At 39.6% G+C, this 27,504-nt stretch overlaps 2 protein-coding genes across 2 annotated transcripts in view; both read left to right on the top strand.

Moving 5' to 3' along the window:
* Window positions 1-27,504, top strand: part of HMGN1 (high mobility group nucleosome binding domain 1) — a 1,114,480-nt gene that overhangs the window by 499,765 nt on the left and 587,211 nt on the right. The window lies entirely within an intron of this gene.
* Window positions 1-27,504, top strand: part of DSCAM (DS cell adhesion molecule) — a 494,765-nt gene that overhangs the window by 326,673 nt on the left and 140,588 nt on the right. The gene's annotated exons all lie outside the window — the stretch shown is intronic.

Raw genomic sequence — 27,504 nt, 5'->3', positions numbered from 1 at the left:
ATATAGACCTATATCATTAATAAATCAAGATGCAAAGATTTTAACAGCAATAATAGCAAACAGAAAGAATAAATGTATGTATAAATATATAGGAAAAGATCAGTGTGGATTTGTGAAAGGAAGACAAATGTCTAATTTGGTAGGAAGAGTTTTGAATAAAATATATGTGATGTATGATATATGAAAGCAAATTTAAAAGCAGGGATATTGGCATTAGATATATTCAAAGCATTTGATTGTTTGGAATGGCCAACATTAAAAATAGTTATGCAAAGGTTTGGAATGGGGGGAAAATAAGGGGATTAATAGATCAATTATATTCTAACAATTCAATAAGAGTAATAATAAATGATGGGATAATAAATGAAATAAAAGTAACGAGAAGTACAAGACAAGGATGCCCGTTATCACCGATATTATTTGCAGTGGTTATAGAAATGATAGAAAATGTTATAAGGAAAGATAATAGTATAGAAGGAATAGGATTGGGGAAAAAACAAAAAAAATAATTTATTTGCAGATGATACATTATTAACTATTAAAAATTTAATGGATAAAATGATAAGAATAAAAGAACATTTAAAAATATTTGGAGAAATGACAGGACTTCAAATTAATTGGAATAAAACAGAAATGATGTTATTTAATTATACAGAAAAGAGGAATTGGAATTTGCTAAACAAAGATTTAGCAATAAGATTAAAAAGTAGTATAAAATACTGAGGAATAAATATAATGAAAGCTTTAAAAGATATGGAAGGGAAAATTTAGGAGTATTAAGAAAGGAAGTAGAGAAAAAACCAATAGAATACAAGAAAATCCAACTATCATGGTTTGGAGAAATAGCATTGATTAAGTTGAAAATATTACCAAAGATATTTTTTTTAATTTAGAATGATACCATTAAAAGTGTCAGAAAATGAATTAAACAAATGGCAACAATTACTTAACATATATTGTAATGGAGAGGAAAAAAAAATAGATTAAATAAACAATTTTGGTATAAGTCACAAGAAAAGGGAGGGTTAGGCCTTCCCAATTTAAGAGGATATTATGTAGCTAATTAATTGAGGCATGTGGTTGAAGGTATATTAGGGATATCAGATTTGGAATGGATAGAATTAAATAGAGAGGAGATAGATATGAAAATACAGAATATTTTTAATAGGGAATTTACTAGGAAAGAAATTAAGGAAATTGAAAACCCACTTATGAAAAATATATTAGAAATACAGAGTAAATATAAAAAAGTATTAATGAATGAAGACTCAATGATAATACCAATAAAAATGGAAAGAAAATTCCCAAACAATTTGAGAGGTTTGTTAGATGAGGAATTAAAAGAAAGGAAAATAGATAGAGTAGAAAATTGGATAGATGTAAAGTAGTAGATAAAGAAAATGTAAAAGAAAAACTTACAGAAATAAAAACGTCTTGGTTTCACTATATAAAAATAGAACAATGGCTTAAAAATTGGAAGAAAACAAATGTAGAAAACAAAAAAAACATACACAATTTGAACAAATAATTCAGAAAGGAAGAGAAATGGAGGAAAATGAGACTCTGAAAGGAACAATTAGCAACATTTATAAAACATTGATGGAGAATAAAGGAAAGGAAATAAAAGAAAATACTTTGAAAGGAATATGGGAAGATGAATTAGGATGTAAAATAAGTGATAAGGAATAGAATAAAATTTGGGAACAAAGACATTTGAAAAATCTATCAGTACGGATTAAAGAATATTACTATAAATTGATTTGGAAATGGTACTTGACACCAGTAAGATTATATAATATTGATAAGAACAACTCAAAAAACTGTTGGAGAGGTTGTCAAGAAATAGGGTCAAATATGCATATGTGGTGGCAATGTAAATATGTACAAAAATTTTGGGGAAAAGTGATATTAGAAATAGAAAATATTATGAATATAAAAATAGATAGAAAACCAAACATAGTTTTGTTATCACTATATAATGTTGAAGGATGGGAAAAAAGAGGGAAAGGAATTGGTAACAAATTTACTTACAGCAGCAAGATTAATCATAGCAAGACTTTGGAAAACAAAAATGAAGGTAGAACTGGAGGACTGGTATAAAGAAGTATGGAAATTAGCAATTAATGACAAATTAACATGCAAATTGAAAGTAAGGAAATGATTATGAAAAAGAAATTATTTTGATGAGATATGGAGAAAATTTGTTGAAAAAGCATTAAGAAAAGAAGATGGAAAATTGCCTCCACGAGATGAAATGAAATTTTGGATGGAATTCAGGGATAGTAATGGCTCTGGGGAAGGGGCCCCCCAAGGTGGTATATGAAATATATTTAAATATAATGTATTAGAATGTAAGAATACACACACACACACACACACACACACACACACACACGGAAAATGTTATGGATTGTATATGTTTAAAATATGAAATAAAATTATAAAATTTTTAAAAAAGACTTAAGTTGATTGAAAAAAATAAGGAAGGAAGGAAGGAAGGAAGGAAGGAAGGCCACTTTCCCAGGAAGGAAATGATGAACTGCAGTTGCCCTGTGTGCATGTGTCACAATAAGTTGTTCCCCAGCTGAGAGCAAATTAAAGTGGAGCAGGAAGAGGCGAATAAAAAGCTGCATATACAAGTATTTATAATTCAACTTCCTTTCAAATGCTGTGTCTAAAGAAGAGGGTTTTTATCTTGCAAAGGGCATTCCACATGCAAGATGTGGAATACCTCAGTGAAATGAAAATAGGTGATTAATTCTGGACTTCCTTATCTAGACAGGAATATAAAGGACAGCATAAGGTGGTGGTTGTTTTAAATGCTAGATAAAGGATCTTAGTTCTGACTTGATGCTCTATCAAGGAAATTGTTACCTTTTCATCACACTTTCTGGCTAACTGTCTCTACTCTATGTAAATTTCCCTCTGTGTCAGTCTAAGTAAGCTAATTATGTCAATTTAATTTGAGACAGAATTTATAACAGAGGCAAAGTAAAATGCAGTGGCCAAGATCCAGTGGACTACTTTCCTATCTAGAGTGTACATCCTAACCAGTAGTACATGGCCATATCCAATTATATACATACATATACTGTGGTATTCACTATTTTCAATACTGTACATCCCTATTTGATGGCCACTTCCATGCTGCATGATGAGGTGAGCTCCCATTACTAGTCCCAGCTTCTGACAGCCTAGCACAGTGATGGCGAACCTTTTTAAGGTCGCGTGCTGGAGGCGCGGCTTCTACCCCCAGGATGGGGGCTGGGTGCTGGGACAGAGTGGGGCTCCCGCACTCCAGGGGGCAGGGCTTCCGCCCCTTTTCAGAGGGAGGGAGCCTCTGGCTCCTCCCCTGGCATATGCCGGCCTCTGAGCTTCCCTCCTGGGGCCGTCAGAGGCCGGCAAAAGGGCCATGGAGGACGGCGCGCTGTCCTCTGGCATTTGCCGGCCCCTGAGGGTCCCTCCTAGGGCCGTCAGAGGCCGGCAAAAGGGCCCTCGCCCTTCCTTCACTCGCTGTGAAAGGGCTCCGTGAAGCCCTTTCCCGGCCAGCGAAGGCAAGCCGGGAGGAGGAGGAGGCGGCTGGGATGCGTCCCAGCCGCCTCCTCCTCGGCCTTCGCTGGCCGGGAAAGGGCCCCGCGAGGCCCTTTCTGGGCCCGCGAAGGCCAGCCAGGAAGAGGAGGAGGCGGCTGGGATGCGTCCCAGCCGCCTCCTCCTCGGCCTTCGCTGGCCAAGAAAGGCCTCGGGGGCCCTTTCTCGGCCAGCGAGGCAACAGGAGGGAAGAGGGCTGGGAGGAGGAGGCAGACGCGCACGCGCCTCTGTCTCCTCCTCACAGGCGCCATTTTCTGGCTTCCCGCTGTCTCAGAGGAGGCCCGAAAATGGCACGGAGGAGGCAGAACAGGCACGCGCCCGTTCCGCCTTCTCCCTCGCCCCCCGTGTCTGCCGAAACCGCGCCACATGCCACACGTGGCACGCGTGCCATGGGTTCGCCATCACGGGCCTAGCAGCTTAAAAGCATGCAAATGCAAATAGATACATAGGTACCACTTTGGTGGGAAGGTAACAGCATCTCACACAGTCATGCTAGCTACATGACCACTGGAGTCGTATTTGGATAATGCTCGCTCTTTGGCTTAGTAAGGGAGATGAGTGCTGCCACCCACAGTCAGTTATAACTAGATATTCATGTCAAGGGAAAACCTTTACCTAAACCTTTTCCATCCCTAATGCTGTAATTCTCTGTCCTGTGATATACTTCCCTATCTATTGTTTGATTCTTGTGTCCAGTACCTTACTTCTTTATCCAATGCAAACAGTGTGCAGACTCTCCCCCCTTATATCCCCTCCCCTGCTGTAGTTCTACATAGCATCCCAGGCCCAGAAGGTTTCCCAGAAAGCTATAGCCAGATTTTAGGGTACACTGAGGAGTTATGAGAGGGAAAGTAATCAGCAAAGGTCTGGGGAGATAATGGCCATTCTCTTTTTCCTTGCTGCAGAACTGTAGCTGAATGAGGCCAGAGAGTTCCTCCCAACCTATCCCACCACTCACTTAGTACTCTGGTGCTATCAACTGATCACAATCAACCAAGATTGTGAAAGGGGGTGGGGGAAGCCCAGTAGAAGGATATTGGTGATAATACCCAATCTTGGCCCTTGTCGTCTGGATCTGTAACCCTGGTGGCACAGTGGTTAAATGCCTGTACTGCATCCACTCACTCAGAACCATAAGGTTGCAAGTTCACAGTTGTAAACCGCTTAGACACTGTTAGTTCAGTATGAAGCAGTATATACATGAAGCTGTTTGTTTTTGTTTTTAATCTCTGATTCTTAATTTTCTAAACTGCATTTAAAGAGAGATATTGATTATCTGGCACTTTTCTCCAGTTTTTCTGGTGATTCATTTCAAGAGGCAAGTAAGCCACTTGCAATGATTTGAACAAAATCACATTTAAAATGTAGGCTATTGTAGAATAGTAATGCAATGTTTGTGACCGTGGGGATTTTTTAAAAGTGTGTAAAATGGGTGATGGCTTGACATACTCAGCTTTCACTTACTCTTTCCCTCTTCTTCTTTTTGATCCTCTGTTTTAATTCATTTGCTACTCACTGCATCATATGCAAAACTATAAAGGAATGTAAAGCAAGCGGGTTAAGATGTGCACTTTAATCTTGAAAACCTTTCATTTTAAAATGGAAGGCATTTGAAATCATCCTTGCATTTTTAAAGAGGTGGTATTAACCTAAAATTTTGGTCTTATAGGAAGGCTGAGTGCAGATTTTAGGAACATTATATGGGGCTTTTACGTAAATATATGCCAAACATTTTGACAGCATTTCAGTATTACTTTACTTACTGTATTATTATGAAAGATCACTGAAGAAAGCTTTAAATTTTGTCTGTCTTGATCCTTTAATGACCCAGATCTCATTTTGTGTACATTTTACCAGCCTGGAATATTTTTGAATATAATCAGTGATATCAGCTTAGGTTTTATTCTTAAATATAAGCCAGTTTCTCCTCTTCTCTCCCATTCGAGGTTTACTATGAGGTAGCCAAGTAAATTCAAGGTAAGCATGTACAAGTATGAAAGCCAGTGATATCATGGTTGGAGTGTTGGACCAGTGGTGTTACTAGAGTTGGTGTCATCCCAGTGCAGTTAACACATGTTGTCACCCCCAGGCAGGCAGCCACCCCAGGAGAGACAATATGGGGAGGGGGTGGGAGGGGAGAGGAAGAGGCAGTAGAAGGAGAAGGGTCAGCAGGCAGAAAGGAGTTCTCACCACCCACCCTACCCCTCCTGATCTCCTTGCCACCCTCTCCATTCCAGCCAAGCTGCCTGGCACACATCCCAGCTAACCCCTCCACCAGCCAGGACATCTCTGGTTCATAATCTGGTAGCACCTTCCTTTTCTGGCCCAGTCAGCAGTCCTGCCAAACCTTGAAGGGGCTATTGGACAGTGGCAATGCCCCCCTCCAGTGATTGCAGTGGGCAGAGGGCAAGGTTGCCCTAGCTGCTGGAAGAAGATGACCAGGGGGTCTTGGGATGACCAGTGAGCCTCCCTACATGTTCACCTCTTTCTCAGCTGTCACCTGGTGTGGTCCACACATACCCCTGTGATGGACTATGATTCTGGAGATCACGGTTTGAATCCTTACTCAGCCACGGAAGCCCACCAAGTGACCTTGGGCAAGTCACACTCTCACAGCCTTAGAGGAAGACAAAGGCAAACTTCTGAACAAACCTTGCCAAGAAAATCCCATGGTACATTTGCCTTGAGGATGCCAGATTGCAGACAGGAGGAATCGAGGTGGTTAAGTGAACTGCACCCACTGCATTAGTGAATCTACTCTTTACTTTACCACTCATCTTTCTTAGTTGTACAGTACAAGAGTTCTGCCATTTCTGGATCCTATCTCTTCAGAAGTTTGGCACCAGCATGGCTCCCAGACAGCTTTGTGAAGAACAATTGTGAAATCAAAAACAGATTTTCTGCCACCATCAGATCAGTCACTCCTTTTGCCACTCCTGGTGCTATAAAATAATAATAATAATAATAATAATAATAATAATAATAATAATAATTATACCCCACTCTTCAGCCAAGGCTATCAGAGCGGCTTGTAAGAATTCTGGGAAGGGCTCTGGAGGTCCTGACTGTTCTTCTTGCCCTTTCTCTTAATACCAATTCATTTTCTGTGTGTGGGTGTGCATGTGCCTTCAAGTTGCCTGTCACTTATGGTGACCCTGTGAATTTCATAGGGTTTTCTTAGGCAAGGAATAATCAGATGGTTTGGCTAGTTTCTTCCTCTGAAATATAGCCCACAACACCTGGTATTCATCCATATACTAACCAGGGCTGATCCTGCTTAGTTTCCAAGTATCTGGTGACTATGTAGCTAAATGTATTATTGCAGTTACCATCCAATTGTCCCAATTTGGCAGGGACAGTTAAATCTCTGCTGTTCCACTTTTTCACCTGCATTTAAAATATCTAGTCATAACTGACTGTAGGGGGTATTGCTCATCTCCTTTACTATGCCAAAGACCCAGCTTGTCTGAAGACAATTCTGTGGTCATGTGAAAAGCATGAATGCATGCCATGCTGTTACCTTCCCACCAAAGTGATACCTATTTATCTATTTGCATTTGCATGCTTTCAAACAGTTAGGTTGGCAGAAACTGAGACTAGTGCCAGGAGATCACCCCATCACGCATCACTTGGGCCTCAAATTGCCAACCTTCCAACTTTATAATCATTAGAATTGGCATCTTAACCACTAAGCCATCACATTCCCAGATAAAAGCAAATTACTGCAGCATCTCTTAGTGTGTTTATTCTTAATTTTCATTAATAACAGCCACATTCACAACTTTTGACATCTTGACCACACTTTGATGTCCCTTGGCCTCAATTCCTAATTTTCATTCTTTCAGTGTTGGAGGGTATGCAATTTCAAGGCTCCCTTCTAGAGTTATTGTCAGGTTCTCACCATTTGGAAGACAGGGAGGACATTGTATCATACCACATGGGCTATAATGAAGAAATAAGAAAGTGGTTATAATTCAATGAGGTGATGAATACAGTCTTGTAGTGTATATACTGAGGAATACATAAATCTGAATCAAGAAACAGAGAAAGACCATGCAGTGTTTGAGATCTGTTTCTGATGGTAGGACAGGAGAGGAAGAGTTTAAGATGTGGAAGTAGGTGAACAATAGTGAATACTAGAAAATAGAGAAGAAATAGCCAGTGTGTGTGTGTGTGGGGGGGGGGGGGATACCAAAACAAAAGAGAGGGACAGAGGAAGGAATGAGACAGGAAGACAAAGGGACAAGAAATACATGCATATAAATGTAATGCCTTTAAAGTCAGATGATACAGTAATAAACAATTCTGATGTCTTACATTAGTGATCTTTTGGCTATGTAACTAGTATTTTTGAAAACTTTTTCTGTGTGCATTTGTTTATTCTTTCAAAATCTATTCTCACTGTTTTTACCTTTCCTTATTTTATAACCCTATAAGGTGTTTTTTTAATTGATATTGCTTTCTTTCCTCAGCTTAACCTCAAATTTCAGTGACCTCAGCTATTAAGCTACCATGTGTAAATACTAGTGACTCGTTTCATCTCCAGTGCTCTAAACAACAGATTGAAGAGAGTCAGTTTGATTTCTATCCAAGATTGTTTCTGACAGTCTTCCAAATAATTTGTTGCTGCATATGGATTCAAATTATTGAATTAGTGAGGCATGCCATGTTGCCAAACAGAAAGATCTCATGTACTCTACTTATGTGGCATCTGCACTGAATAAATAATGTAGTTTAACACTGATTTAACAACCATGGCCCGATGATATAGAATTCTGGGAATTGTAGTTTGTTGTGGCACCAGAGTTCTCCAACAGAGCAGGCTAAATGTCTCACAAAACTACAGTTCCCAGAATACCATAACACTGAATCATCATGTCATTAAAGTAGTATCTAACCGGATTATCTCTGTAGTGTGGATGCAGCCTTAGTCTCTCAAACTCCCAAATTCTGCAAAGGATGCACCCAAGTGTAGCTTTTCATACAATTGCATTGTGAAGCCTTCTACAAGGGAGAAGTCCAATTTGAATCTGCTTCTGATAGTGATGCCTGTGATTACCTAACATGTAGATACACTTCATTGGAACATTTGAACTTGAATCATTAGCAAGATAGAGAGTGAAGCACACACACAGTGCATTTGTTTGGAGCTAAAGTTTTGCTGGTTACAGCAGTGAAGGGCCTTGGTACTTAACAGGGAATTGACAACACCTCTGCCATCTAATAACCACCTCCCAAGTTGCCTGCTGGAGGCAAAATCTAAAGTGTCATGTCATGAGATTTGAAAGGGGCAAAAGCCACTGTGTGGGTCCTGTACCACCTGTGAATGAAGTAGGACTAACAGTCCCTGAACTGGGCATGATCCTGTTCCAACCCCACCCACCCCAGGAATCTATAAGGTGATTCTCACAGTTTTGAGAAGATGGGCACATAAGCTTTGTTTCCCTCCCAAAATGGTTTCTACTCAATGCTTTAACTACTAGCAAAGTGGTACATCTGTTAAACTACTTGAGAACCAATAGTGACTAAGAAACACAAAAGAAACATGAATGCTATAAGCATGAAACATAAGAGGGAAGGTGGAAGTGCAAGAAGCTGAATGAAGCTGTGGCATACCAAAGGGCATTTTTATCTTTTCCCAGTGGTAACATCTGTCCCAATGTAGAGATTTTTCCACTTGTCTGGAATACCTGCCCCTTTCCCCAATTCGTGATTGGGTGGTAAGCCGAAGAATTTGTGGAAAGTGCCATTGCTGAGTGTATCAACCTGTCCTGCTATTGTTACATGCTCCTCAGTGGTTTTAAAGATATTTAAAGATGGCTTTTAAACGTATTCCCAGGTTCTCTGAGGAACATTTCTCCCTAATTTAGGTTAATCTAATAAATTATAGCCAGATGTTTACACCATTAACCTACAAGAATTATTAGAAAGAGAAATTCAAAATTATTACCCATATAATTCAAATAATTAATAGTATTTGTATAATAATAATAATAATAATAATAATAATAATAATATAGGATTTTTTTTATATGCCGCCCAATCACTGGGAATCCGAGCGGTTTACAACAGAGGGGATAATAGACGGTTCCCTGCCCGCAGGCTTACAATCTAAAAAGACACGACACAAAAGGAGAGGGGAATGGTGGTGGTGGGGGGGGGAAGGGGATCAGGTCCAGCATTCTTCTCTCTCTCTGAGGCCTGGACCAAGGCAGATGGACTGGAGGGAGGGCTCTTCTTCTTAATCGAGGCCAGACCCGATGGCGTTGGGCCTGTCCTTTCACTCCCTCTAAGGCCAGAAGATAACAGTTGGAAGGAGGGAGGGGAGGGCTCTTTCTCTTCAGGCCCGATGGGGTTGGGCCTGTCCTTTCACTCCTTCCCATTTATACACACGTAAATGTCTATATAAGGCTAACTCAAGGGTCACAAAAAAGTACAAGCTCTTGAGATCTCTTCATCAGGCAAGAGTTTGCAAAAATCTAGGTAGAGGGATAGCAGGGGGAAAGCAACAAGTTGAAATCATAAGACGTGAGTGCTACAGATGAAATGATGGAGGACAGTTTGCAAACATTCAAATTGGAATTGTTGAGCCTCTGTACATTGCATGTTTTTCTTCAATTCCAGGCCACTATCAAGTATCCGTACTTAGTATTTATTGGGAGAAAGACCCAGTGTGGTGTGGTAGTTTGAGCATTAGACTATGACTCTGGAAACCAGCAATCAAATCCCTGCTTGGCCATAAAAATCCACTGGATGACCCTGGGCTAGTAACATTTTTCAGCCTCAGAGGAAGGCAATGGCAAACTCCCTCTAAACAAATCTTACCCCCTGTGAGAGGTGAGACCCTAGGTGACCATAAGTCAGAAACAACTTGAAAGCCAACAACAACAACAACAATTTATCGGCTTCCTTTCTCATGAATTTGTATTTTTAGGCAGTTAAATATACAGCGAAAAATACTGGTAAAGAAAAAGATTCAGTTGGAGGAATCCAACTACCCATATATGCCAAAATATTTGCCAAAATAAATCATCTTGGAGTGACACAAACATGTAGAATTTCATGCTTTCCAACATTTCACAAAGGGAAACTGGGACATGTGAGGCCAAGCAACATCAGAGTATAGTCAGGATGGCAAAAGTTATTAATGAGGAAGAACACACAAACTAGGGGAGACTGCAGCAATTTGCTTTTGTTTGACTCCACAGAAAAGGGGAAGATTGTGCTCCCTCCTCTTTTCTGTAAGTGTGTGTCTGCGTCTGCCGTTCTATATTTTAACTCTTTCATGGGGGTGAACAGTAAACTACGCCATGGCTTCATTGTCATTTAGGTGCAATACAATCCTTTATATACATATATTTAATTCCCACTAACTGATTAGTTACCAATAAGTATTCATAGAGTTGTACCCTTAATCAAGCACAATGCTAACACTGTTGCTATGAAACTGTTGTCAGTAATTTTTTTTATTGATTTGTGTGAGAAGAGTTACTTAATTAACCCATCCAAGATATTGCAGTATAAGTGGGAAGAACAGCATTTCTTGGTTAATGGTACTCAAACAATTGGTTATGTACCTGTACCGAGATAGATTGTAAAAGCATTTTACCCCCAACACACACACACACACACACACACACACACACACACACACACACACACTGAGACTATAGCTATATCCAGCTGTTTTAAGATGAAATGGATGATTGGCTGTACCCAGATGAATTGCTCTTGCAGTCTTTAATTACAGTATACATGTGTTATTGGTATCATTATGAGTATATAGCAATCTCCCAAGAGTCACATGCTAAACTCACTTCCTGTGAAAACAATTGTGTGTGATAAAGGAGCCTGTCTTCAAATGTCAAAAGAAAATGCATGACATTTTAAAGACAGTTTACTATGATTGAAGAAAAGGAAACTTTGCGGGGTGAAATGTGCATATACTAATATATCAGTATAATTACAAATTCTTGATTGAAACTGATTTTTCACTGACATGCTGTGGGATAACACTAGGGAGAATATCACACAAGGCTTTTCAGTCACTATTGAAGCTACCGAATAGCACCTTTAGCAATACTGTACTTATTGCACAACGTAATCTCATCTTGTCACTGCTTTGCTATCAGGTGTTGCGCAGGTGTCACATTTCACTGATGGGAAGAACCCATCAATAAGTTCTCCATTGTGCTGCAGTTCCATTAGTCCATGGATATGAACCATCGCTGCCATGGCAGTTCCAACAATGGCTGTCATGTGACTTCAGTGTCGCTTTCTCTCAACCTGTCCCCCCAACCCTACTATCCCCAAGGAGGCTGATTTCATTTAATTTTTCCTACTTCTATTCTTTCCATTTTAAAAAATTTAAATCACATTAACATAACTCCAAATTTGTGTTAAAAATAAAAATAGCCATCCCAGTTGTGTTACACAGAGAGGCAGGATAGAAATAAAGTTTATTATTTATTTATTATTATTAAATAAAAGGTTTTTAAAAAAACCCTGAAAGGCATCCTGGGTGTGGCATGGGGCAGGTGGTTAAGGGAGAGTGCAGAATGGCAGAAACAGCCCCAGTCATGCTGTTGTGGAGACATGCGATAATGGCTGCTGTCAAACTGACATGTTTCCATTCTTATTAGCTAATGCAATTGCAATGAGAACAGGGATCATGTGATAATGTCCTAAGACTATGCAAAAACTTCTGTCAAATCTTGAATCCTAAACTGAATCAGGATGATTTGTACCATAGCCAGATCAGATCAGATTGGCCTAATTTTTTCTCAGAGCAGAATTGCATGATCCAGAATGATTCAGACTAATCTGAAGATGTAACTTCAAAAGCAAACCTGGAACAAAAAGTCATTGTGCTTCTAAAATGAAGAAAACTGTGGTATGAAGCAGAGCGAAGTGGTGGTGGTGGTGGTGGTGGTGGTGATGGGAGTTCTCACTGACATCTCTAACGTGCAATCTGAATAACAATAGTATGTTTACTTTATGTGAGCCTTTGGGTTTTATGCAGTGACACTTATTCCACATGCTCCAAATAGTTATACCTTTATCGGCCAAACAAAATGCACAGTATACTTGTTGCAAGCTTTTGAAGCTTCACTGGCTTCTTTATCAGGCAAGATGTTACAAACCAAACAGGAGGGAAAAAATGGAGATGTTAGTAAGATGCCTGCATTTTGTTGTTTCTGTCCTTAGTTAAGATGGTATGATGAAGGTAAATTTTGCAGGCTGGCTCCTCCTCCTCTTGGCCATGTGGGAATTGGGAGTTTAACAAAGTCTAGGAAATTTAAAGTTCATTTGCATATCAACAGGACTCTTCTCTTGCAATCCAATCTGTCTTCATTCTTGGGAGGCCACAGGCCTCTTGTAGACAGAGGACAATGGATTTTTTCAAGAAGCCTCCATGTTTTTGCATCAGGAGTAATTTAGTAGGTGTAGACATAAAACATGCTAATCCAGACTAAATTTAAGAAGAAGAAAATTGTTTTACCTTGTTTTTTTTTAAAAAAACTAGTTCTTCTCTTTGTATATAATTTTGTATTCATCTGGTCTGCCTACAATCATATTTCTTTTCTCAAAGCACATTTAATATCATTATCGTTATTCTCCATGTTTAATTCATATTGGGGGGATGATGATGATGATTTTGATTTTTTTTAAAAAGAAACATGATTATTTTATTTCCTATTTTTTTAAGCATGGGCAATAAATTTAACCATTACTATAGGCCAGGGTGGTGTAACAGTTTGAGCGGTGGACTACGACTGGAGACCAGGGTTCAATTCCCCATTCAGACATGGAAAACCAGTGGGTGACCTTGGAATAGTCACACATTCTCATTCCTAAAAAAACCCCATGATTGGGTCACTAGAAACAACTTAAAGGCATACAACAACAACAAATGTGTCCTCATTAGTTAAATTTATATATAACTTATACATAATTTAGAGATATTATTATTATTATTATTGCCTGTCTGTCTATCTCATTTGATAACTGGTATAACTTACTTGATCGTGAAGCAGCTCCAGAACAGTAATACAAATCCATATTATTACATGACCTTGACCTTGGGAAATTTTTAATTAGCTCAAATTTATTAGCAGGAATCTATCACTTTTTATATGCAGGGTGCGAGGGAATAGAGAATCTGCAGAAGCAACATTCTTTCAATGAATTGTATTTTTATTAAGGAGAAAATTAATCAGCAACAGACACCCACCCACCCACACACACACATACATATACTCAATCATACATTTAATCTATGGGCTATTAGGAAAGGTTTTCTCTTATGAAATAGTTACCAGAGATGTAGTGTTCCTTCTCAAGATGGAAAAATTACTCAGTTGTTCATGGAATGGTGGTCGAAGGGGGGCAGCATGAGGGAAACTAGTAGAAGTTTCAGAGAGATATAGGCCCTATACAGACAGGCCAAAATAAAGCTGCTTCAAGTCACTTTGGAGGTATGGTTTTTCAATGATGCATGCATCCGAAGAGTCTGGAAGCTGCACCAAAGCTGCACTCCAGTCCTTAGGACCGGAGCGTGGCTTTGGTGCGGCTTCTGGACTCTTCATATGCATGTATCATTTAAACAGCATACCTCCAGAGTGACTCGAAGCAGCTTTATTTTGGCCTGTCTGTATCAGGCCATAGAGTCCCTCTTTAAACTCCAAACTAGCTCTACAAACAAAAGATTTTGGGGTCCTTAAATAAGGCCAAAACTAGCCTCCAGGCAAAGTGTTGTTTACTACTTCAAAAGGTGCCAAATCTATATAGCAGAGATCACTTTGATATAGATAGGTCTCTTTGATGTCTCTGTTTTGGCTAGGCATACTGAGTTGTAAATCACTTGGTCTTCCTGCCTGGGAAGATGTTAATGTTTCCTGATAGCAGCTCCTAAAACTAGCTGTTTTGATATCTCAAAGCCTGTGCCTACATGATGTTCTCTCTCTGCACGTATGGTGAATTCCACAATTCCATTTTAGGACTATGGGAGAAGTAAACATACATACCAAAAATCATGGCAAAATCATGCCCATTTGTCATAACAGTATGTTATCTCTATGTACTGAGAAAGGCAGACAGGCTTGCATTCAACTCCAGCAAGACTTTGAAAGGGCAGTAATTTTGGGGTTAGTGGGAGTATGTCTGCTTCTATTATCAGAAAAGCTTTATCACTGCCTGTCAGTGTTTACAAATCAGTGGCGGGTTACAAACGGCCCTCAAGGGGCCGTTTTCCCGCCGCCGCCATTCGCTGCGTAGGGAAGCCCCAGTTGCCAGACCACGAGGCTTCCCTGCGCAGCAAAAAAGGAGCGGCGAAATGCCGCTCCTTTTTGGAACGCGGAAGTGCGCGCCGCGAGGGGTGGAGTGCGCCTCGCGACGTCACTTCCGCCGTGACACGGAGCACAGCGTCCAGTATGTAAAAATGGCGGCGCCCATGTGGATGGGCGCCGCGAAAAAGTACGCGCTCCGCGCGAACTGGGAGGAAGGGCCGTCAGGAAGGTAAGAACCTTCCTAACCCTAATACGGCCCTTCCTAACCCTAGTACGCGCGAGCGCGGACTTTATGGCGGTTTGTAACCCGCCAGTGTGCACCAAACTGAAACATTTTGGTTCTAAAGCAGTTATTTCATCTCTGAACTTTCAAGATGTTCTTTGAGCTTTATTTAACATGGTACTCCCAAGTTGGAGGGCTATGACTGTATGAAAAGAGTTATGTGTATATTTTTTAAAAGCATTTCTATTTTCTGGTTGTTTCCTAAAAGCAACTGGAGATTAGAAAATAATCATTTATCTTGACTCAAATATTACAAAGTATATTAAAGGTCAGATAGTAATCTAAACTTTTGGCTACTTCAGCTTAACTAAGGGTCTCAGTTTCTTCTCAGGAACTGAGGTTTCTCTGGAGAGTTTTATAGAAGCCCCAAATCCACTACCATTAAACCAAAAACTGATTCTAACAGGGCTAGTTAATATGCACATGAGAGCCACTGCGTGTCAGTATTAGGAAACTTCAGATACCTAGTGAGAACTGGCAACCCCACGTCTGGGCTATACAGGTGACCACAGTAAGTGTGTGACTATGGCAGACTCATTCCACAGTGAGTTGGATCCAGATTAAATCATTTGTGCTGAATTTCTTTGGAGATCAATAGAACATCCATTGGAACTCATTTTAAACACTGATTTATATTGATCTCGTTTTCTCATAATGCTCCAGAGATTCTCTACCAATTAGAAAATACAACTAGAATGCGAAGGAATACAACCAGAATATGTGTATGCAGGGGGGAAGCATTGCAATCTTTTGTTCTGGAGAAAAGTAAAGGTGGAGCTTGGTTGCAGAGATATAACAATGTGAATTGTATAAACTGCTAAAACACAACAGGGACAACTACTAGTCGACCTGGAAGCAGACATGACACTAGCTTTCCTTTACTTTGCATGAGTATGAACAGAGAAACAAAAGTGGTCTCTTATGTTTTTATTATTGATACTTTGGGCACATTGTGTTCTGAGCAATCTATTTCTTTCTTTCTCACTGAAAGTGTGGTGATGTTCTTCCCAGAGACAGAATGAGAGAGAGATATTTTCATTTATCCATCCATTTACTAGAATTCAGCTAGCAAGTTATTTGGTGTAGCTCTGGATAACTATGTACTAATGCTTTCCTCTTTGTTATATCAGAGTAAACAGTAGTGTTCATCATACAGTGACAAAGTCATGGCAATAGCTCAGCAACCTTTCTTTATTATTATTATTATTATTATTATTATTATTATTATTATTTTCTTAAAATATTTGAGAAAGGCCCTGTCACTATGGCTGAACATATGTTCACATTGATGAGAAAATAACAGATGGCTGGCACAGTCCTATACGTATATCCTTACCAATAAGCCCCGCTGACTCTGTTGATAGTTCACCAGTATACCACTGTGTTATGGCTTTCTGTTTGCTCTCATGGCCAGCTACAGACTGACCGAGAGAATGTACCATGACAGGACAGATTAATAGAATACTACTCCTGTGCATTGCCATTTTGTTCCCCATGAAGCATAGCTGATTCTGAGCTATCTCCAGAAGATTTTCTGGTTGATGTGGAAACAGAAATGAAATCACTTATACAAGGTGAGAAGCAGCTGCATGAATTACAATGCTGCCTTTGGTGTATGCACACAGACTGTAGTGTATATCAGTTTTTCTTGGAACTTTTTTTTTATTGCAGAATAACAAAGACAGAGATAAAAAAGATGGGTTTGATAATTCATATAACTTATTTAACAGAAAACAACAACATAAATAACCACCAAGGCGACAAGTGATGGTTGGTTATTTCCGATTTTGATGGAGCTGCTGGAGCCTTTTTCAAACTTATAGGAAGATCTTCTTGGCTATAAGAGAAGTGTCTGTGTCTGTGTGTGCTTAAAAAAATCCAAGTTAAAATCTTTGGGCAAACAATCACACACATGCACACACACAAAATGTATGTGCGATGCTATAGAAGATAATTATCTACTTGAAATCTGTTCACATATGGATTGAGTGGGAAGAAGCCACACTCCATCCCATCTGTTATCTGAACAATTTGTACTTGGTAGAATATTAGAACCTTCTCTCCCTTGGTCTTCCTTTCCTGCACCCCCTCCCTCCAACCTCATGTTCCAAGCATTAGAAGACTAACATCACTGGTAAACATTACTAAAGTTCTTATACCTTCTATCCTTGCACACAGTAAGAAAACAACACTGAAAAAGAATATAAAATATGTGTGACAGACAGCTTGGAAACAGGTGGGAAATATACCCAACAATGTAAGCACCATAGCAACATTCAAACGATTACATTTTTTTTTTGTCATTACAGCTTCAGCAACCAGGTTCACTAATACAAACAATGCATTTAAAAAAAATCCTTATCTTTCTTACCTTAAACCTGTCATGATATCTGAAATATCTTTTGAAGAGCTACCCAATGGCTTCCATTTCAGTGCCATGATGAATCTCCTCTGAGTTTTAGTGTGAACTCTTCCAAAACTATCCAAAGTGGTGAATTCTGCTTCCAAAATAGACTCGACTTCTCCCACTAGTTAAGAAATATATCCTTTTTGGATGCTCTTTATTCTGTTTAAGTGAAAAGGCAGACAAAATGAAAGGAACTTACCATATATACTTGATTATAAGTCGAGAAACTTGTGCACAAAATGTGATCCAAAAAACACAGGGTAGACTTATTGATGGGTTAGTAGGGTACAGCCAAGCTGAGGAGGAGGAAGAAGGATGCAATTTTGCCCCACCTTCAGTCCAACTGTCTTCCATGGACACAGCCAGGCTGAAGATGAGGAAGGGTGGAATTTTGCCCCCAAATCTCCCTTTCAGCCCAGCTGTCTTCTATGTGGAAAAATGGGCTAAGGAGGAGGAAGAGGAGGAAGGGTTCTGGGGGCCAAAATTATGGGCTCTGCCATCACCCCTCAAACCTCCCCTTCAGCCCAGCTGTCCTCCATGGGATCAGCTGAGCTGAGGAAGAGGAGGAGAAAGGGCATGGACACACACCTCAAGCATCTTTTGCAGCCCATCTGATTTCCAAGTTTTACGCTTGACTTAATGCACATTTTATATGTTCATATGTTCATATGCACATTTCGTTTCATATGAAATGAAACTATAGATAGTTTCATTTCAGGCTAAAACCCAGAATGGATCCCCCACCAAGTGCCACTGTGGGCAAGGCTTGGAGAACACGTGTTGAATTTAAAAGAAATTACAATCTTTTGTTCTTATGGCGCAATCCTTTTCCAATAAGCAGCTGGTTCAGGCTAATAATTACCCTATATGAGAGGGTTCCTCTTGTTATAAATAGCTGTAATTTAATAGGTTAAGTCACTTACCATGTGTCTAACTATTAAATGTACTACCAAGGGGAATTGGATGTTTTATAGGCATAATGGAATATAGAGCATCTTTAACACTAAGCAATTCGTTTGGAGAAGCTAATGGTAAAGGGACCATCTGGCAACTCTTTGGTGAATGCTTTTGCATTCTCTCCCCCCCCCCCCTTTCTCTCTTTGTTTATCATAACTTCCAATACAAATGTGTGGTGGTGTTTTTTTAGAGGCTTTGCTCAGCTTTGCAAATGTAGGAAGCCAGGCTAGCTGCCATGGGGTAATCTTTTCTGCATGCAGAAGAAACGGAAGACATAAAAGACTTTATTGCACCGTGGTCAAAACGTTCCCCAGTGCATTCTAACGTGCACGAGCGGGGCTGCGCACGGAGCATGATGGGAACCCGATGGGGCCCAGAACTCCAGTTTACCGCACAGGGAACGCCGCAGTCGCTGCCGGGCGTTCCCATTGAGTTCCAGAGGACGCCATTTCTGGGAACTGTTTCAAAGCATCCCCAGAATGGGCGCCCTCTGGAACTCGATGGGAACACGTGGAACGCCTGGTGCGACTGCGGCATTCCCTGTGCGGAAACTGGCGTTCTGGCCCCATTGGGTTCCTCATGCTCCATGCGTGGCCCCGCTCGTGCACGTTAGAATGCACTGGGGAACGTTTTAACCACGGTGCATAAACTCACAGATTACTCAAAATTTAGGGTGTTTTTTAAAAAAATCAGTTTTAAATATGGATATTACCTGACACTGTTTTTCGTTGGTGTAGCTACGTTCACTCTATTTTAAAATTCATGTGATGATTTCATACTATTTTGCCGTATCATTACTTTTGCTTTTACTGACTGCTGTGTGACTTTGTTTAATATTTTTCTCCATCAACTTATACTCAGTAAGAAGAGTAGTACAGAAGCTACTTGTTTTTTTTTAAACAACATAGTTTGCATCCCATGTTCAGTTTTCACTTCCTCAGTCTTCAACCATTTCTAAATAAAACAACAACAACCCTTATTTCACTTAGTAGTGGAGCCTATGACAATTTTTAAAAACTTTTTTTAATAAAAGATCATGAAGAGGCTATAGGTCTCAGGCTGGCATCTTGTTATCAAGTCATGATGTTGTAAATCTACCTCACTTTCTTGGTCATTGTTTAGGTCAGAATTATTTTCCAATTATTCAGTAACCCAAAACTTCCCCTGCCAAGACCCACCTTGTAAGCCATGGGCCTCACAAAACATATTATCAGCTTGCACTGATACACCACCTGCACCTCTTCATTGAATTGGAAGACCTAAAGATGTTAGAGCACATGCTGTAACTTCAAGGCTGGACTTTTGCAATGCGCTCTACACCAGGCCACCTTTGTATCAGAAATTTCAATAAGTTCAAAACATGGTTTGAACTAATTGATCACTGATACATCTAGGAGAAAGCATAGCTCACCAATATTAAAATCACTCCACTGGCTGCTAATTAGTTTCTAAGCAAAGTGCAAAGTGTTGGTTATTACCTTTAAAGCCCTACATGGTTGGGGTCCAGGTTATCTACAGGATCATCTCTTCCCATGTAATTCACCCCAGAACTAGACTGGCAACTGTCACACAGAGACAGTTTTCATTGGTTGCCCCTAGACTGTGGAATGATCTGCCAGAAGAGATTTGACCGCTAAACATGCTGTCTGAGTTTAAAACTGTATTAAAGACTTATCTCTTCCAGCAGGCCTACTCAGTAAATTTTATACTATGAATTTTAAATGCAGATATTTTAATTTTATGCTGGATTATTTTAATGGGTCCTATGGTTATATGTTTTAGCTTAATATGTTTATGTGGTTTTATGTGTTTTGATCTAAGTTATACCTCAATGAAACATCATCACCATAATCATCATGAATGAGTGCTAGTTTTAGTCATGTACTTTATGATACTTTATGATAAAACAGGATATATTTATGGAAATATATTAAGGTCCCACTTTCATTGTTGTGAAAGAGAAAGGAGAGTATATTTGTACCCAAAATAGCAATTTGAGGATATTCTGCAGCCCAAATGCCTCCAAGATTCAAAGGACACATCTTTCTTGTACATCCATTCAAAGATCAATGTGTCATTGGCAATAGAAAGAGAAAAAGTACCTTTTCAGGTCAGTAAAACCATCACAGACAATGAGAAAGTTGTCCAATTTGATCCCTAAAATTCTCTACAAATTGCCACATTTTTAAGGTCTTTTAATAACATAAATCCAATTGTGTGTCCCAGTTAGAGTAGTCCCAGTGAACCAATGACATTTAAAAAGGTGTTGTGTTGCTATTCAGCAAGTGGTTCAATGCATCTATACTAGCTGGGTTTAGTTATTGAGTTTAGGCCACTGTGACTAACTGTTCGTAAATACTATTTATCTTACTACATTTCTAATTAGAGTGATGAATGCATGCTTCATGTTTCCTATCAAAGCAGGCGGATGTGATTTTTAAGCTATTTTAACAACTGTGAATATAGAATCAGGGAGTAATAGACATTCTGGATTACATTAGCATTGCATATGAATTATATTATCAAGGACATAGATGTGGTGTATATATAAAGAGGGATTCTTGATTCAAGAAAGCAACCCTGAAAGTCTAATGCTGAAACATCTGAAATTTGTGAATATACAAACACATCCCCAAAGCACAATACTGCACTTATTCAGTGAGATCTCCATTATTTATATATCAGAGAGCATATTCCATTATTTTTAGGATATGAGTAGGCTGCTTTGGTCCAGATTGCTGTGCTTAAAAGGACACTTACTTGCATGAATGGGCAATGAATGAAAAACATTAATGCCCCAGCATGCTTTACTCAGTAGCATTCATTTTGGTTGCAATTGTGCTTTCTTAGTGCCTTTCTGCTTCATTTAAGACCATCAATACCTCAATTAGCATCTGTTTCTCTTCCCCTGGGAAGATCTTTTACACATGTTCCTTCAGAGAACTCTAAAACCTAAGTCCCATGACAGCCTCATATTCATAAAATATTTCCTGATTTAGAAGCTTGCATTTTTAATAGAATTTTACTTGTTTGTGCTTTTTCTTCCCTGTATCACCCAATGGAAGCAACAAATAATTTCAGAAGATTTTAATTTTTAAAAAAATAGTAAGATTTTTTAAACAGTCGCCATATTCTCTCAAATCAACAGACTCTGTTTTTGTTTGTATTTTCCTGGAAAATACTGTTCTGACTGTAGCCTCTTGTCTTGAGAACAAGACATCACATCAGGAGTATCAGATGTGTTGGTACTCCCATATCTTTAAGGGCCTTCCATAGCCTTTCATGATCTATGCAAAGGGAATCAAAGGCTTTGCTATAGTCCATAAAGCACATGCTGATTTTCTTTTCGAATTCCCTGGTGCTCTCCTTTAGCCATCATATATTTGCAATATGGTCCCTGATGCCTCTTCCTTTCCTGAATGGCGCTTGGACCTCTAGGATTTTGCTCTCCATGTATGGTTAGAGTTTATGTTGTAGAATTTTGAGCATAATTTTGCTCAGTTTAATTTAATGCTTTAAATTACTTTTATTTTTTAAAAACTGAATGTGTCATGGATTTGTGGTGCAAAATACACTTTAAAAAAACTTTGAAAGTTATAATTCACCAGTCTGGGGTGCAACATACAATCTCTTCTCATCTACATCTTCACTTTAGCATTTACATATGAACAGAAGGCAGTAGCTTAAAGTAGAGCATGAGACAGCACAATGAACTATATGATAACCTTTTGCCACTGTGAGCAGATGCGGAATATTTAGCTAGTCACATAAGGGTTTACTTTTATAGGTGTACCTGGGGGAAGGTGCCTCTTTATGAAGAGAGATACATTTTGCAAATGTAGGCGCGTTACAAACGGCCATAAGGGACGTCCTCAGGACGTCCTAGGTTTAAAAAGGGGCATCACTTCTTGACGCCCCCAAGCCTAATATGTCCTGAGGACGTACAAGATGGCGGTGCCCCATCTACATGGGGGCCACCATGATGGCGTCATGAATGCGCAATGGCGCTTAATGAGCCCTTTCGTCCGTGCAGGAAGGAGCTCCGAAACGGAGCTCTTTCCTGGTCTTGTGTCGCTGGGCACAGCCTTTAGATGGCTGCACCCAGTGACGCAAGGGAGAAAGGGGCCAAGCGGCCCCTTTCTCCTCCTCCCCGCCACCACGGGGTGTCCTTGGGGCTTGAAGCCCCAAGGACACCCCTTTCCAGGCTGCCGGGAAAGGGCCTTTTGCCACTTCCCCGTGGCCTGGAAAGCGGTGGATCGGGGCCTCAGCTGCTGCCGCTCTGGCCGCTGAGGCCTCAATCCAGTGAGGAAAGAGGCGGGTGCAGGTCGATGCTTTTCAGCGGTTTGTAACTCACCATAGATTTCTTGCTTAAAATAAAGCCTTTTACAGGAAGCCTTAAAATAAAGCCTTCACCTCTTCCACACTCCTTTCATGTGCCTTTTATTTGCAATTTCAATGAGGAGGACACCTGCAGAGTCAGAGACAGATAGTGCAAATGCAACCCTAGCAATGCCCCATTGCGTTGGTGTAGAAAGAGAATTCAAATCTAATGTGTGATGGAAGCTCAGATTGATGGTCTCCAGGGATCCCAGTCCTACTCAGCTAGAAGCTGGAAGTGGGACCTTAGCTGCATCATAACATGGGGTCCTACTTCTAATTGTTACAGCCCCATTCACTGGTGGAGTGGGTAGGAACATCATCCTCCTGTGCCCCAATCACCATCTGAGAACCCTTCCATATTTTGGTGTGGCTGATGCTTGGTAAAATAGGTTGGGGGGGGGGACATTTACAATCATGGCAATAGTGCCATGATTCTGACTGTGTAGTTAATACAGAGCAGTTATGGATCTGTAACTCTATGTTATAAATCCAGGATCAAAAAACTGGAAAGTATGTATTCACAGTAGAAGAGTAAAAGGAAATGATGGTCCCTGTGCTGTTGTTGGTCCTAAAAACTTTATTATCTTAAAGAGCTCAATGCATTTCAGCCTTGTCACCAATTGGCCTTCTTCAGGGCCCTTTCTTCTAATACTCAGTGTCCACTTTGTTGAGAGTGCAAACTATGACTCCAGAAATTTCTGGTAATAGCCCCTGAAGAAGACCAATTGGTGACAAGGCTGAAATGTGTTGGGCTTTTTAAGATAATAAAATTTTTGGACCATCAACAGCATGGGGTACCTTGTTTCCTTTTACTCTTCTACTATGAATCCATAACCACAATACAGAATGCCAGCTATAATGTACTATAGTTATACCTCTGTTAATAGACACAGGAACTAATTACAACTTGTCACTAGTTACTTTTGACTTCTGAGTGTGTTGCTGCAGTTACACCAAATAAACGTAATACAAAGCAGGTGAAACATAGGTACCATGCATTATGTAAGTAGTGAATGAACTGTCTCGGGGGAAAATAAAGATTAAAGAACTTAATTACTCACTTTTTGTACCCCCAAAAAATATTGAATGCTACAAGTTGCTAGCTTTGTGCATCTGTTTCTATATCAGGTAAGAATAACCCACACTACATGCTAATAACTTCTCGTTGGTCCCTAACTAATTCTATCCTTCATGATCCAAACATAGTAAAATAAAATAAATATAAATATTAAATAAATAAATAAATAAATAAATACATAAAATATATAAATAAAATAAATAAAATAAAATAAAATAAAATAAAATAAAAAGTTATGTTTACATTGCATACTAAATTGTTCAGATCCAGTTTTGTCCCCTTGTCAGGACATATTCCACTGCACTCCTTCGACTGGCATTAGTTGACTATCTTGCTCTCCTTTCTGCTGCAACAGAATTTAAGTAAATCTCATATTTTTAAATTTAATTTAATCCTCAGCTAAATTGTGCTCAGCAGCCCTCCTTCCCAGTAAATGAATGGGAAAGATCTTCTCTCTGTGATAATAGAGAGTTGTTCATGATTAGTTGTTTTTGACTGCTGGTCTAGTTCTGATCTTGCTAAGCAATTTTCCAAACTGGCCCCATTTCTCAGGAAGATCTACAGTAAAATCACTGCTGAGGACAGTGTGGTTTGCCTTCCGCTGTTCTGTTTTCTTTCCGTTGATTATTTCGAGGCTCGCTTAGGCAAAATGGAAAATTGTGTACACATGAGCATGGGGAATCAAATGCCATTTACTTCAGAACTCCTTCAGACTAGAGAGGGAATGAGAAATCTAAGCAGCTGCAGGTCTGGTGTGTGTGTGTGTGTTTGAAGAGAGCAGCTTGTAATGTACAAACATGAAAAGAGTTCTCATGAGAAAGAAAACCGCGGCAAAGGAAAAGCCTATAGAGAATTCAGGAGGAAAAAAATCATCCAGACTTTATTTTGAATATGCCTTTTGATTAAAATTCATAGTTGTCACATAAAATAAATCACCTCCTTTTCCTATAATGTGACCTGAAACTGCTTCTAAGTGAATAAGATATGAACTCTAAATGTTCACAGTCTTTACCCTGACACATTCAATCATATCACAAGGAGCCAGCAGAGCTGCCAAGCTTTTGAAATGTTGTCATTCTTATTAACGCTAAGCAGCACATAAGACCAGTTCTATCTTGGAAACACATGTTTAGGTGATACATATAATCAAAGAAAAAATTATATAACTGTAAGAAGCCAGCAGACATGATTTTTGGGGGGCAGATGCTAGGCTTTATTAATTCTATGCTGCTTTGTAAGGTTCAAGATTATTTATTTTACAGGCTCCAGAATTCCAATGAATAAAGGTTAAGCAACCTGATGCCCTCCAGATGTTGGACTACAGCTTCCATAATCCCTGATCACTAGCCATGCTGGCTGAACTTGATGGGAATTATAAATCACATGGGAAACATAAGAGTGCCTACACAAACAAACAAACAAGCTTCATTTATATACCGCTTCATACTGCCTAAGCAGTATCTAACTAACAATTGTGAGCTAACTTGTCCCCAACAATCTGGGTACTCATTTTAGCGACCTTGGAAGGATGCAAGCCTGAGTCAAGCTTGAGCCCCTTTTGCTGGTCTTGAACTCGCAACCTTGTGCTTTGAGTGAGTGGCTGCAGTACAGGCATTTAACACAGACCCTGTGTTAAAAACTTGTTCTCACTCTGACATTGCAAATGTGCAACGTACCACTCAAAATTCACAATGCAGCCCTCCACCCCCATAATTTCTTTATTTAAAAAGCACGTTCATTTTTTAAAAATAAAATGACTTATGATTATGTGACATGCAAAATGGTTGCACTTTCTAACCTTAAATAACCAAGAGCTTTTCCAGATTGAGCTAAAGAAAACTGAGTTCTTGCAATAGAGTTTTTGAAATTTTACCAGCTATTTTCACCTCTCTGTCCATTTATTCCAAATTTTTTTTTGGGGGGGGGGGCGGAGTTGACCATAGAGATGTTATCGATCTCCCATAAGTGTTAGAAGGCACTTGTGTCAGATTAAGGATGAAATGCAAATGGGAAAATTGTGAATAAACTCTTTAAACAGTATCATCTATTGATATAGCAGTGGGAAGTAGTTTCTGATCACTAGATTAAATAGAAGTTATAAAATCATTTCTCAAGGGAGAAAAGTCCACTTTAAAAATTATATACTTTAAGGCAGGTGTAGGCAAGCTCCAAAGGTCCCTCCCAAGCCTGAATGTGAGCTGAATCAACCCACCTGCAAATGTGAGCAGAATCAACCTTGAAGTGGCTGAAATTCTATCTCCAGTTCTTTAAAACCCCTTTGGGGATGTTATGTTGAGGGTGGTAAGTTAACACAGAGAAGTCTTTGAACCTTGTTTTAATGGAGAATCACTACCCCTTGAGACTTCTGAGCTGCCACAGAGAAGAGGATGCTGTCCCAGAGACTAGGTCCAGGTTACCTCATGTAACATGAGGTAGAGTTTGAGTGAACATTAGAGGGAATGTCTTGATAGTAAGAGTGGTTTTGCAATGGAACCAATTACCTACAGAGGTGATCGAGTCTCTTTTTCTGAATATCATCCAAAAAGAGGCTGGACAGCTACCTTTTGGGGGTGTTCTAGCCAGAGTTCCTGCATTAAGCAGTGGGTTGGGGTCAATGGCCTATGAGGCTTTTCCCAACTGTATGATTCTTTGTTTCTATGGCTGTGTTGTTTTGTGGAACATTTTCATCCTAGGAACCCTTAAGGCATCTTTAGCTGTTCAAAAATTGTAGGTGTGGAGGACTTGCATGCTAGCCTATCTCCTCTAACATCCATCTCTCCATTTTGGCAATGGTTTGGTGAAGACATTTAACCATATTCATCTGAATGTGATTACAGTGAGCCTGTGCCATATGCATTGTTCATTATAGGTAGCTTTCAGCTGAAGCTGAAGCTGCCTGGCCATAGAAACAATGGGGCACTCTTCCCAGCTGTGCGGCGAGCCCAAGCCCCAGTCTATCCAATGGAGCTTGAGCATATGTGCTTTTTGCTTTATGGGGGGGGGGGGGCAGAACGGATCCCCCATGTAAATTGAGGGCTGACTGACTGTACAGTTGTTCACAGGGTTAGGAAACTTGATTGTACAGAGAATGTGGATATTCAGAACTGTTCCTAGCAGTTATTACATTAGTGTATCCTTCCCAAGGTTCTTTTTTTCATGCTCTCCAGATGAGAACCACTTCTTCAAGTGAAAGCCTGACTGTACAATCTTGATAGCTGGAAAATCAGTTTGCAATGGTTCAGAAACCTTTCTACAGAGAAGAACTGTATGGTGACATATTGTCATATGTAAGCATCAATAACTCTGACATCTGAAAAGGTCATGCCACTAAACATTAGCATTTGAAAATAGCAATTAATGTAATTCATTTTAAAAAGGCTTATCCACATGCCTTATAAATGCTTATTTTCCTTAAAGGAAAAAAGGTTAGTGCTTTACTATACTATGTAGTTCTGTTGTCTTTCTTCAGTGGATATGTGTAAAAGTGCAGCTGCTTAGTGAGACCTCTTGTATGGGATTATTG

Source organism: Sceloporus undulatus, chromosome 3, assembly GCF_019175285.1.
Source record: "Sceloporus undulatus isolate JIND9_A2432 ecotype Alabama chromosome 3, SceUnd_v1.1, whole genome shotgun sequence".
Taxonomy (NCBI): domain Eukaryota; kingdom Metazoa; phylum Chordata; class Lepidosauria; order Squamata; family Phrynosomatidae; genus Sceloporus; species Sceloporus undulatus.
The sequence above is the reverse complement of the archived record's forward strand: the minus strand, read 5'-3'. Positions and strand labels throughout refer to the sequence as shown.